Below are 13,599 nucleotides of genomic sequence, written 5' to 3' on the forward strand. Positions count from 1 at the left end.
GAGCTGAGATCCGGCCACTGCACTCCAGCCTGGGCGACAGAGCGAGACTCCGTCTCAAAAAAAAAAAAAAAAAAAAAAAAAAAAAAAAAAAATTCTTGAGGAAACCTGCCTTCCTTCTCAGGAAAAGGCAAAGATCTTCTCTTTGACAAATTCAGAGCAGCTCTGATTCTGCCTTGCCCTGTCCAGCTGCCTAGGTGGGAGCAGACAGAGTGGTGGGGGTTGCTTTTAAACCAAGGGTAGGAGTTGCTCTTAAATCACTCTAAGGCCAGACATGGTGGCTCACGCCTGTAATCCCAGCACTTTGGGAGGCCGAGGCGGGCAAATCACCTGAGGTTGGGAGTTCGAGACCAGCCTGACCAACATGGAGAAACCCTGTCTCTACTAAAAAATACAAAATTAGCTGGCATGGTGGCGCATGCCTATAATCCCAGCTACTCAGGAGGCTGAGGGAGGAGAATCGCTTGAATCCGGGAGATGGAGGTTGTGGTGAGCCGAGATCGTGCCATTGCACTTCAGCCTGGGCAATGAGAGCGAAACTCCGTCTCAAAAAAACCAACCAAACAAACAAAAAAACACTCTTGGCTGGGCGCGGTGGCTCACGCCGGTAATCCCAGCACTTTGGGAGGCCGAGGCAGGTGGATCACTTGAGGTCAGGAGTTCGAGACCAGCCTGGCCAACATGGTAAAACTCCATCTCTACTGAAAACACACACACACACACAAATTAGCTGAGTGTGGTAGCTCTCACCTGTAATCCCAGCTACTCAGGAGGCTGAGACAGGAGGATTGCTTGAACCCAGAAGGCGGAGATTGCAGTGAGCCGAGATCATGCCACTGAACTCCAGCCTGGGCGGCAGAGTGAGACTCCATCTCAGAAAGGAAAGAAAAGAAAGAAATAAAGAAAAAGAGAGAAAGAAAGAAAGAGAGAAAGAAAGAAAGAGAGAAAGAAAGAAAGAAAGAAAGAAAGAAAGAAAGAAAGAAAGAAAGAAAGAAAGAAAGAAAGAAAGAGAGAACCACTCTTATTGGTGGCCAATAAGGAAAGCCACCACTGCCACACACATGCCCACTGCAGTCCCTTCCAGCTTCTGCCCCTTGGACTTGCCTTGCTTTTCTTTCTTTCTCTCTTTCTTTCTTTTTTCTGTCTTTCTTTCTTTCTTTCTTTTTTTCTCTTTCTCTCTTTCTTCTTTCTCTTTTTCTTTCTTCTTTCCTTCTTTCTTTCTGTTTTGTTTTGTTTTTTTTTTTTGAGACGGAGATTGTTCTATCGCCCAGGCTGGAGTGCAATGGTATGATCTTGGCTCACTGCAACCTCCGCCTCCTGGGTTCAAGCAATTCTCCTGTCTCAGCCTCCTGAGTAGCTGGGACTACAGGTGCCTGCCACCATGCCCAGCTAATTTTTGTATTTTTAGTAGAGACGGGGTTTCACCATATTGGTCAGGCTGGTCTTGAACTCCTGACCTCAAGTGATCCACCCGCTTCAGCCTCCCAAAGTGCTGGGATTACAGGCGTGAGCCACTGCGCCTGGCCTATTTTATTTTTATTTTTTTACATTTTTTAAAATTTTACTTTAAGTTCCAGGATACACGTGTAGAACGTGCAGGTTTGTTACATAGGTATACATATGCCATGGTGGTTTGCTGCCCCATCAACCCGTCATCTAGGTCTTAAGCCCCACATGCATTAGGTATTTGTTCTAATGCCCTCCCTCCCCTTGTCCCCCGCCCCTCTTTCTATTTTTTTTTTTTTTTTTTTTAATTTTTTGAAGCAAGAGTCTGGCTTTCTGTCACCCAGACTGGGTGACAGAGTGGTGACAGACTGGTGAGCCACCGCATCCTGCTGCCTTTTAAGTTTTTATTTAAATGTCTTTTAAGTCACTTTTAACCTATTCCTCTCCAGTTCCCATCTCTTCTTTTCTCTACAATTGAACTGTCAAAGCGTCTGAGCCACTTTGTCCTGTAGGGTTTCCCGTAGTCTGGCTGTGACTGATTCATAGCCATAGCCATGTGTGGTTCAGCCATGTTCCTCTGACCTCCATTGCGGGAGGTTTTGGCTATGAAAAGGAGGGGCCAGGCGCGGTGGCTCACGCCTGTAATCCCAGCACTTTGGGAGGCCGAGTCGGGCAGATCACTTGAGGTCAGGAGCTGGAGATCAGCCTGGCCAACATGGCAAAACCCTGTCTCTACTAAAAATACAATAAAAATTAGCCGGGCATGGTGGCACGCGCCTGTAGTCCCCAGCTACTCGGGAAGCTGAGGAGGGAGGATCTCTTGAATCCGGGAGGCAGAGGTTGCAGTGAGCTGAGATCGTGCCGCTGCACCCCAGCCTGGGCAACAGAGTGAGACTCTGTCTCAACAATAACAAAAAACAAAAAGAAAAGGAGGGCTGGCAAACTTGACTTGATCACCTCAACAGTTCATCCATGGCTTTTCCCCAGAAACCTTGTGGATGGGGCTGGTGCATATTTACCTCTCCATGGTTGCGGTGGCATCTGCTTCTTCAGCTTGGTCAATAGGCTCCCAGCATGCCCCACTTCTTTCCTAGAACTCCCTCCTGGTGGCCCTGCCCCATACTTGGCATGTCCAGTGATAATCTCAGGGCCCAGGAGACCTTGCCCCGAGTCACGGTCTCCTAACTTCATTCCCACCTCTGGCTGGCTTCAGTAAGGTTGTAGAGGAAGAAGCCAGACTCTCTCCACAAAAGATGCTGAAGACCCCGTCTGGGGATGGGGCCTGTCTTCCCGCAAAAGAACTATCTATATGCCAGCAGTAGTACTGCCTCTGGCAAGTTGCTTCGAAAGTGATCCTGGATCTCGGGAAGCGCCGGTGACTGTCCAGAAGGTTCTTTATCGTAGTCTTTTCCTCCCCTGGCCTGGGTGGGCCTACAACATGGGCTTCCCCAGGTGGCAAAGGAAGCTCCAAATCCACTATTGCCCTAGGCCTAAGGCTAAAGGGCCCTGCCCTGGGCCCCATGCTTTGGAGGCTGCCACACGCCACAAAAGCATGCGGAATACGTGTAGTAGAGATTGCCTGGGCACCTCTGCTATTTTGGGATCCAGTGGTCAGTTTTCCCTATAACCCTGAGCTATGCCCTTCTCGGGATAGCCACTTCTATAACTAACATTGCTCAGACCCCAGGGAAATACTTCTGCACAGCAGTTGCCTTATGTTCTTGAAACAAAAGGCAGCTATTTATGGATGCTGTGAAGGTTTGTGGGCTGTGCCTCTGCAGATATTGGAGATGACCCATAATTCAGAGTGTGGGGGAGGATTTCAGCTGCAGAAGGCTTAGGTGAAAGGAAAGACAAATTAAGTTGTCAAACTCTTCCTTTCAGATAGCATGAATGTGAGAGATTCACACGTAACCAAATGCCATTTCCCACTGATGCTGTGTGTCCATATTTTTGCTTCTATTTGTGTTCCAATTTTGTGGTTCTGGAGGTACCACATGGTAGCTAAGCAACACTAGAAGACATTAAACATTTCATATTTCTTAGATGTATGTATGTGCATGTTATACACACACACATGCTGCTAATATACAGGGAGCATGATATCAGTTCTTTACAATGGAATCTGAATGGACGTTGAACACTGATAAATGCAAAACTTTCTTTCTTTTTTTTTTTTTTTTTTTTTTTTTGAGACGGAGTCTTGCTCTGTCACCCAGGCTGGAGTGCAGTGGCCGGATCTCAGCTCACTGCAAGCTCCTCCTCTCGGGTTCACGCCATTCTCCTGCCTCAGCCTCCCGAGTAGCTGGGACTACAGGCACCCGCCACTTCGCCCGGCTAGTTTTTTTTGCATTTTTTAGTAGAGATGGGGTTTCACCGTGTTAGCCAGGATGGTCTCGATCTCCTGACCTCGTGATCCACCCGTCTCGGCCTCCCAAAGTGCTGGGATTACAGGCTTGAGCCACCGCGCCCGGCCAAAACTTTCTATATTTATAAAAACATGTAACAAGATTTAATTACATTTTCAAATAGCTAAATAAAATTTCAGCTTGATTTAGGTCATTTTGACTTTAAGTTCTGAGGTATACATTTTAAGTAGTCAGATATTAAATGGGGCCTTGCAAATGTGGGGGCTGGGTCAGACCTTGACCTTGTGCTCCAAGCTATAAGACAGCCCTGGATAATTTCTCTTTCTTTCTTTTCTTTCTTTCTTCCTCCCTCCCTCCCTCCCTCCCTCTCTTCCTTCCTTCCTTCCTTCCTTCCTTCCTTCCTTCCTTCCTTCCTTCCTTCCTTCCTTCTTTCCTTTCTTCCTTCCTTCCTTTCTTGGTGTTTCACTCTTGCTGCCCAGGCTGGAGTGCAGTGGGGCACTCTAGGCTCACTGCAACCTCTGCCTCCCAGGTCCAAGTGATTCTCCTGCCTTGGCCTCCTGAGTAGCTGGGATTGATTACAGGCGCTCACCACCACGCCCGGCTAATGTTTTGTATTTTTAGTAGAGAAAGGGTTTCATCATGTTGGCCAGCCTGGTCTCGAACTCCTGACCTCAGGTGATCCGTCCGCCTCGGGCTCCCAAGGCGGGGATTACAGGTGTGAGCCACCTCCCCCAACCAGACCTGGATAATTTCAAATGCTTTCTTTAAAGCTCAAGGCTCAGTCTAGCCATTCTACTTTGAGAATGCCACTGTTTCCTCCTTTCTTCTTTTTTGCCGATATTGCTATTATGAACACAGATTACTTGATTAATTACAATCCTAAAAACTTTCTACTGTTTATAACTCTTCTTGGTTGGGAGTCTGATTCATATGAACCCCAATACATTTTAAGAGAATTGATCCAGTCATTCAATGACTATTTACTGAGTGCCTGCAAAGTGCTAGGCACATTTCTGGGAGCCAGGGTGACAGCAGCAAAGCTTTAATTATCTGAAATAAAATATTTATAATTCTATCCGAAAAACATCCAGAGAGGACTGTAGGATGAAGCCAAAGGGAAGATGGTTGGGAATGAGGAGAAGCAGGAATGGGAGGTAGACTCAACTCTGAATTGATTTGGGATTAGTTTATTTTGTCTTATACCTATGTCTCACTACCTATGAAACAATTTCAGTATGTTGTACATAAGTTTATGCAACGAACCACATTTTAAATGGATAATTAGTAATATTACAATGAAATGGAATAATTTTTGAAATAGGTTTCTGGGACATAGTGTAACTGCCCAAGGGGTTCACTCTGCCTGCTGCCTAGACAGAGCCTATTTATCAAGGCAGGGGAATTGCAATAGAGAAAGAGTAATTCACGCAGAGCCAGCTGTGTGGGAGACCCCAGTTTTATTATTGTTCAAATCAGTCTCCCCAAGCCTTTGGGGAGCAGAGGTTTTTCTTGGTTTTGTTTGTTTGTTTGTTCTGGTTGGTTTTTTTGGTTTGTTTTTTGTTTTTTTTTTTTTGAGACAGAGTTTAGCTTTTGTTGCCCAGGCTGGAGTGCAATGGCGCGATCTTGGCTCACCGCAACCTCTGCCTCCTAGATTCAAGTGATTCTCCTGCCTCGGCCTCCCGAGTAGCTGGGATTACAGGCATGTGCCACCACGCCTGGCTAGTTTTTTATTTTTAGTAGAGATGGGGTTTCTCCATGTTGGTCAGGCTGGTCTCGAACTCCTGACCTCAGGTGATCTGCCCGCCTCGGTCTCCCAAAGTGCTGGGATTACAGGCGTGAGCCACTGCACCTGGTCGGGCTGGGGAGCAGAGTTTTTAAGGCTAACTTGGTGGGTGGGTGGGGAGACAGTGAGCCAGGAGTGCTGATTGGTCGGGGATGAAATCATAGGGAGTCGAAGCTGTCTTCTTGCACTGAGTCAGTTCCTGGGTGGGGACCACAGGATCTGATGAGCCAGTTTATAAACTACAAACTAAGTTTCTTCCAAAGTTAGTTCAGCCTACGCCCAGGAATGAACAAAGACAGCGTGGAGGTTAGAAGCAAGATGGAGTCGGTTAAGTTAGATCTCTTTCACTATCTCAGTCATAATTTTGCGAAGGCGGTTTCAATAGGAATACTTGTGTTTAAAAATACATTTAAGAAAAGCTTCGGGCTAGGTGCAGTGGCTCACGCCTGTAATCCCAGCTCTTTGGGAGGCTGAGGCGGGTGGATCACCTGAGGTCGGGAATTCAAGATCAGCCTGGTCAACATGATGAAACCCCATCTCTACTAAAACAAACAAACAAACAAACAAAAAACCAAAAATTAGCCTGGCATGGTAGTGCACGACTGTAACCCCAACTACTAGGGAGGCTGAGGCAGGAGAATTGCTTGCATCCAGGAGGCAGAGGTTTCAGTGAGCCGAGATCATGCCACTGCACTCCAGCTTGGGTGACAGAGCAAGACTGCATCTAAAAAAAAAAAAAGAAAAGAAAAAAAAGAAAAGCTTCAAGAAGTTGGGTGCAGTGGCTCATGCCTGTAATCCCAGCACTTTGGGAGGCCGAGGCCGGTGGATTACTTGAGGCCAGGAATTTGAGACCAGCCTGGCCAACATGGTGTAACCCCATCTCTATTAAAAATACAAAAATTAGCCGAGTGTCATAGCACGCACCTGTAATCCCAGCTACTTGGGAGGCTGAGGCACAAGAATCGCTTGAACCTGGGAAGTGGAGGTTACAGTGAGCCGAGATCACACCACTACACTTCAGCCTGGGCAGCAGATCAAGACACCGTCTCAAAAACAAAACAAAACAACTTCAAGAATAATCAAAATCAGCTTAATTCACAGGCTTGCAGGGGTAGAAGACCAAGAGTCACCTTCCCTAAGTGAGAAGTCCTCTGCAGATTTTGCATTGGTAGGCAATCTCAGCTTCTTGCACAGAGAAGGTTCTAGATGAAGCAGAGAACTTGCCAGCTGCTGAAATAGAATAGAATTCAGAGCTGAAAAGGACAGGGAGGGTGGAGACACCTGGCTAGCAGGAAGAACAAAGTTCAGTCCAAGCCCAATGCCCTTTCCTGGCCAGCTGCCAAACCGCTAGCCTTGGCATTCTAAACTTTAATATTTAGTAAAATGGTCTCAAATTGAAGAGAGCGTCTTTTCTGTTGGAGGAGTGGAAAATGATGTTATTCAGTCAGGCCAAGGTTAGCAACGCCCTCTCTGCCCCTACCTGGCAGGAAAGAGACAAGGAAGGTCTCAAAGATGGGTGCCTTGCTACTTTCCTGCAGGCTTTGGGTCAGGTTTGACTAAGCTATCATTAGCTGTTTCCTGGTTGACATTCAGCTGTAGCCATGGTGGCACTTCCCACGCAAGCACTGATTTTTCCTCATGTTTGTAAAACTGGGGCAAACTTGGTAAACTTACTCTTGCCAAAGTTCTGGATGCTTACTTGCTTTTTGAATTTTTTTTTTTTTTTTTTTTTTTTTTTTTTTTTGAGTCTCGCTCTGTGGCCCAGGCTGGAGCGTAATGGCGCGATCTCGGCTTACTGCAACCTCCGCCTCCCAGGTTCAAGCAATTCTGCTGCCTCAGCCTCCCAAGTAACTGGGTGCCCACCACCACACCTGGCTAATTTTTTGTATTTTAATTTTAATTTAATTTTATTTTTTGAGACAGAGTCTCACTCTTGTTGCCCAGGCTGGAATGCAATGGCACAGTCTCGACTCACTGCACTCTCCACCTCCTGGGTTCAAGTGATCCTCCTGCCTCAGCCTCCCAAGTAGCTGGCATTACAGGTGCCCACCACCACGCCCAGTTAATTTGTTTTGTTTTGTTTTGTTTTGAGATGGAGTTTCGCTCTTGTTGCCTGGGCTGGCGTGCAATGGTGTGATCTCGGCTCATCACAACTTCCGCCTCCTGGGTTCAATTGATTCTCCTGCCTCAGCCTCCCGAGTAGTTGGGATTACAGGCATGCGCCATCACGCCCAGCTAATTTTTGTATTTTTAGTAGAGACAGGTTTCTCCATGTTGGTCAGGCTGGTCTCGAACTTCCAACCTCAGGTGATCCCCCCGCCTCGGCCTCCCAAAGTGCTGGCATTACAGGCATGAGCCACCATGCCCGGCCTAGTTTTTTGTATTTTTAGTAGAGATGGAGTTTCTCCATGTTGGCCAGGCTGGCCTTGAGCTCCTAAGCTCAGGTGATCCACCGGCCTCGGCCTCCCAAAGTGTTGGGAGTACAGGCGTGAGCCACCGCGCCCGACCTTGAATTCATTTTGACATGATCGAGATCCCATAGCCAGTATCTATCTTAGATCTGGGCAAGAGGCCAGGTCACACATTTCAAAAAGCCCCACATGTCACAAACATACACAAAAATGCATTTATAGACGAACACATGGGCATTCTAGTCTCAGGAGCAAGTAGTCTGCGTTGGCCCAGCCTGGCCCATGATTGTTTAGGCCCCAGGGAAACACTTCTCCACAGGTCTTGTTCTGTGCCCTTCAAGCAAAAGGTAACCATGGCCAGATAATGTGGAGATTTGTGAATTGCGCTGGTGAAGAGGTCAGAGGTAGACAACACTTTACAGTGTGAGGAGGAGTTTCTGAGAAATGGAAGTGCTTGGTCAGAGAAAAGACAACATTGACCCTGTCAGCTCCTTCCTCTCAGATCTTTGGTTGGGGCTTCTCCCAGTGGTTCTGAGGGTCCATTTTCTCGCTTCTTTTAGAATCTCAAAATTCATGGGCTGGGCGTGGTGGCTCATGCCTGTAATCCCAGCACTTTGGGAGGCCAAGGGAGGTGGATCACTAGAGGTCAGAAGTTCAAGACCAGCCTGGCCAACATTGTGAAACCCTGTCTATACTAAAAATACAAAAATGAGCCGGACGTGGTGGTGCACTCCTGTAGTCCCAGCTACTCAGGAGGCTGAGGCAGGAGAATCACTTGAACCTGGGAGGCGGAGGTTGCAGTGAGCTGAGATGGCATCACTGCACTCCAGCCTGGGCAACAGAGTGAGACTCCATCTCAAAAAAAAAAAAAGAGAATCTCAATTCATGGTTCCGGAAGTACTCATAAATTAGAATGATTTTTCCAACATGGCCGCTCAGGAATATTTGGTAATATTAAACAATTTAAACAATTTATATTACTCTTGCTTTGGTATATATGTAGATCTGGACCTAATGTGTGAAAGGTGAGACCAGTTTTTAATATTGTTTTATTGTTACAAAATACTTAATAAGAATTACATTAAAAATAAATTTAAAATGTGCTGGGCACAGTGACTCACGCCTGTAATCCCAGCTCTTTGCGAGGCCAAAGCAGGTGGATCACTAGAGGTCTGGAGTTCGAGACCAGCCTGACCAACATGGTGAAAAAATACAAAAATTCAAAAATTAGCCAGGCCTAGTGGCACATGCCTGTAATCCTAGCTACTCGGGAGGCTGAGGCAGGAGAATCGCCTGAACCTGGGAGACGGAGATTGCAGTGAGCTGAGATCAGGCCACTGCACTCCAGCCTGGGCAACAGAGTGAGATTTTATCTCTAAATAAATAAATAAATAAATAAATAATGTCAGCTTTATTTAAATAATTTAGATAAAAATTTGATGTTTTATATTTGCTATTTAATTATAATTTTTTATTGTAATAAGATACACGTAAGATTTACCATCTTAATCATTTTAAGTGTACAGTTTAATGGTGTTAAGTACACTTGTGTGCAACCATCTGCACCATCAATCTCTAGAACTCTTTCCATCTGGCAACAGTGAAACTCTGTACCCATGAGACCAAGGGTCCGAACCCCTGGGCCACAGACCAGTACCAGTCTGTGGCCTGGTAGGAGTTGGGCAGCATAGGAGGAGGTGAACAGCTGGCGATCGAGCATTACTGCTCTGATTCCTTTCAGATCAGCAGCAACATTAGATTCTTATAGGACTGCAAACTTTACTGTGAACTGCACACAAACCCTACTGTGAACTGCACATGTGAGGGATCTAGGTTGCACACTCCTTATGAGAATCTAATGCCTGATGATCTGCGGTGGAACAGTCTCATCCCTAAACCATCCCTCAACCCATCTGTGGGAAATTTGTCTTCCATGAAAACGGTCCCTGGTGCCAAAAATTTGGGGACTGCTGCATTAGACAATAACTCCTCATTTCCCCTACCCTCAGCCCCTGGAAACCACTACCATTTACTTTTAATACATAATTTGGAATATTTTCTTTTTTTTTTTTTTGAGATGGAGTTTCGTTGTGTCACCCAGGCTGGAGTGCAGTGGTGCAATCTCGGCTCATTGCAACCTCTGCCTCTTGGGTTCAAGCGATTCTTCTACCTCTGCCTCCCGAATAGCTGGGACTACAGTAGTGTGCCACCACATCCAGCTAATTTTTGTATTTTTAGTAGAGATGGGGTTTCACCATATTGGCCAGGCTGGTCTGGAACTCCTGTCCTCATGATCCGCCCACCTTGGCCTCCCAAAGTGTTGGGATTACAGGCGTGGGCCACCGCACCCAGCCTATTTTGAATATTTTCAAAGGGAATTTTGTTTTTTGAGACAAGGTCTTGCTCTGTCACCCTGGCTGAGTGCAGTGGCATGGTCACAGCTCAGTGCAGCCGCCACCTCTCAGGCTCAAGTGATCCTCCCACCTCAGCCTCCCAAGTAGCTGGGACTACAGGCAGCACCACCATGCCAGGCTAATTTTTAAAGTTTCCTCTTGCTATGTTGCCCAGGCTGGTCTCAAACTCATGGCATCAAGTGATCCTCCCTTCTCAGTCTCCCAAAGTGCTAGAATTACAGGCATGAGTCACCACACTGAGCCAAAAATATTTTTGCAACATAAATAATTTAAATATTTTGATTTTTCCTACTTGCTTTATTATTATTATTATTATTTGGGCTTTTTTTTTTTTTTTTTGAGACAGAGTCTTGCTCTGTTGCCCAGGCTGGAGTGCAGTAGCATGATCTCGGCTCACTGCAACCTCTGCCTCCCGGGTTCAAGTGATTCTCATGCCTTAGCCACCTGAATAGCTGGGACTACAGGCACGTGCCACCACGTCCAGCTTATTTTCGTATTTTTAGTAGAGATGGGGTTTCGCCATGTTGCCCAGGCTGGTCTCAAACTCCTGATCTCAGGCGAACCACCCACCTTGGCCTCCCAAAGTGCTAGGATTACAGGCATGAGCCACCTTGTCCAACCCCTACCTGCTTTAGATTAAATTTTTTATGTAAATATATTTAAAATGTGTCAAATTTTAATAAAATCTAAATTTTATTTTAAAATCCTTTAGATAATTACTATGACCAGATCAGAAATCATGTGAAATTTTTTATTGTAGTAGCATAATTTGTGATTGTGTAAAATAAAGACAATAAAATAAGCTTTATGGACTACATATGCTAATATATGAATTAGGTGTATCTTTATTTTATTACTCACCCAAACTTCTAGAATACACAGACATGCACAAACATAACTGATTCCAGTAGTCTTTGATATTTTACTGACTTTCAGTCAGTCATTGTGGAGGTGTATTTATTTGTCAAGATATGAGAATAGAACACGTTTCATTTATTTAAAAGTTTGTTAGTTTGGTGTATAATCTTAAAATCTTTAAGGCAGGGCGTGGTGGCTCATGCCTGCAATCTCAGCACTTTGAGAGGCTGAGGCGGGTAGATCACTTGAGACCAGGAGTTCAAGACCAGCCTGGCCAATGTGATGAAACCCCGTCTCTATTAAAAATACAACAATTAGCCGGGCGTGGTGGCAGGCACCTGTAATCCCAGCTACTTGGGATGCTGAGGCAGGAGAATCGCTTGAACCTGGGAGGCGAAGGTTGCAATGAGCTGAGATTGCACCACTGCATTCCAGCCTGGGCCGCAGAGTGCGACTCTGTCTCAAAAAATAAATTAATTAAAAAGAACTCATGGGGCGCGGTGGCTCACGCCTGTAATCCCAGCACTTTGGGAGCCCGAGGGGGGCAGATCACTTGAGGTCAGGAGTTTGAGACCAGCCTGGCCAACATGGTGAAACCCCGTCTCTACTAAAAACACAAAAATAAGCCAGGTGTTGTGGCAGGCGCCTGTAATCCCAGCTACTCAGGAGGCTGAGGTGGGAGAATCACTTGAACCTGGGAGGTGGAGTTTGCAGTGAGCCGAGATTGTGCCACTGCACTCCAGCCTGGACAACAAGAGCGAAATTCCGTCAAAAAAACCAACCAAACAAACAAACTTTAGATATATGGGTATAAGGGGCCTCCTTTTGTATTCCTGTCCCGGACAGTTTAAAGTTGCCAAATTGAGCAAATAAAAATATAGATGTCCAGTTAAATTTGAATTTCAAATAAACAAGGCATAACTTTTCTAGTGTTAGCATGTTTCATGCAATATTTGAAACACACTAAAAAGTTACTTATCTGAAATTCAAATTTACTGGGCATCCTCGAATTTATCTGGAAATCTTACCCGGATTCTTCAAATGTAAGGAGCAGACGTGCCTGCAGTCTGCCCTCATGGGCTGAGAATTCTTACTGTAATTCAACTTTGTGTAACCTGATAGAGTTTTCTTTTAGTCTTCTTCATTGCAAAGTATAAAACAAAGAAGTGCCTAAAACTTACATGTGTGGTTTAACAGATGTTTCTAGAGTGAGCACCCATATCAGCAACATCCAAACCAAGAAATACATCGCCCACACCTTGGAAATCCCCCAGGAGTCCCTCTTGATCACAGTTCCCATCTTTCCTCTAAAAATAATCCCTCTCTTGACTTTTTTTATTTTTATTTTTGAAACAGAGTCTCGCTCTCGTTGCCCAGGCTGGAGTGCAATGGTGTGATCTTGGCTCACCACAACCTCCGCCTCCTGGGTTCAAGGGATTCTCCTGCCTCAGCCTCCCGAGTAGCTGGGATTACAGGCGCCTGCCACCATGCCCGACTAATTTTGTATTTTTTAGTAGAGACAGGGTTTCTCCATGTTGGTCAGGCTGATCTCGAACTCCTGACCTCAGGTGATCCACTCACCTTAGGATTACAGGCATGAGCCACCGGGCCCGGCATCTCTTGACTTTTATACTTTAACCACTCATGTGTGCATTCTTTGTGTTTGAGTTTTAGAGAAGTAAGTCATACTGTATGCATTTTTTGGCTTTTTGGGGAGGTCTAAACACTATATGTTGTGTCTTGTAGCTCTAATTTGTTCACTCTCATTGTAGTATAGCATTCCACGTTATGGATACTGCAAAGAGACAAGATCTTGCTCTATCACTCAGGCTGGAGTGCAATGTCGTGATTATAGCTCACTACAGCCTTGAAATCCCGGGCTCAAGCAATCCTCCTTCCTCAGCCTCCTGAGTAGCTTGGACTGCAGGTGCACACCACCTCATCCAGCAGATATTACATAATTTATTGATCCTTTCTTCTGTTGGACAGTTAAGGTATTTCCACTTTGGAGCACCTATAACTAATGCTACCATGACTCATGACTTTTTTTTTTTTTTTTTGAGATGGAGTCTCACTCTTGTCACCCAGACGAATGCAGTGGTGCGACCTCAGCTCACCACAACCTCTGCCTCCCAGGCTCAAGCGATTCTCCTGCCTCAGCCTCCTGAGTAGCTGAGATTACAGGCATGCCCCACCACTGCCATGTTAATTTTCGTATTTTTAGTAGAGACGGGGTTTCACCTTGTTGGCTAGGCTGGTCTTGAACTCCTGATCTGAAATGATCCACTTGCCTCAGCCTCCTAAGGTGCTGGGATTACAGG

Source organism: Macaca mulatta, chromosome X (genome assembly GCF_049350105.2).
Source record: "Macaca mulatta isolate MMU2019108-1 chromosome X, T2T-MMU8v2.0, whole genome shotgun sequence".
Lineage (NCBI taxonomy): Eukaryota > Metazoa > Chordata > Mammalia > Primates > Cercopithecidae > Macaca > Macaca mulatta.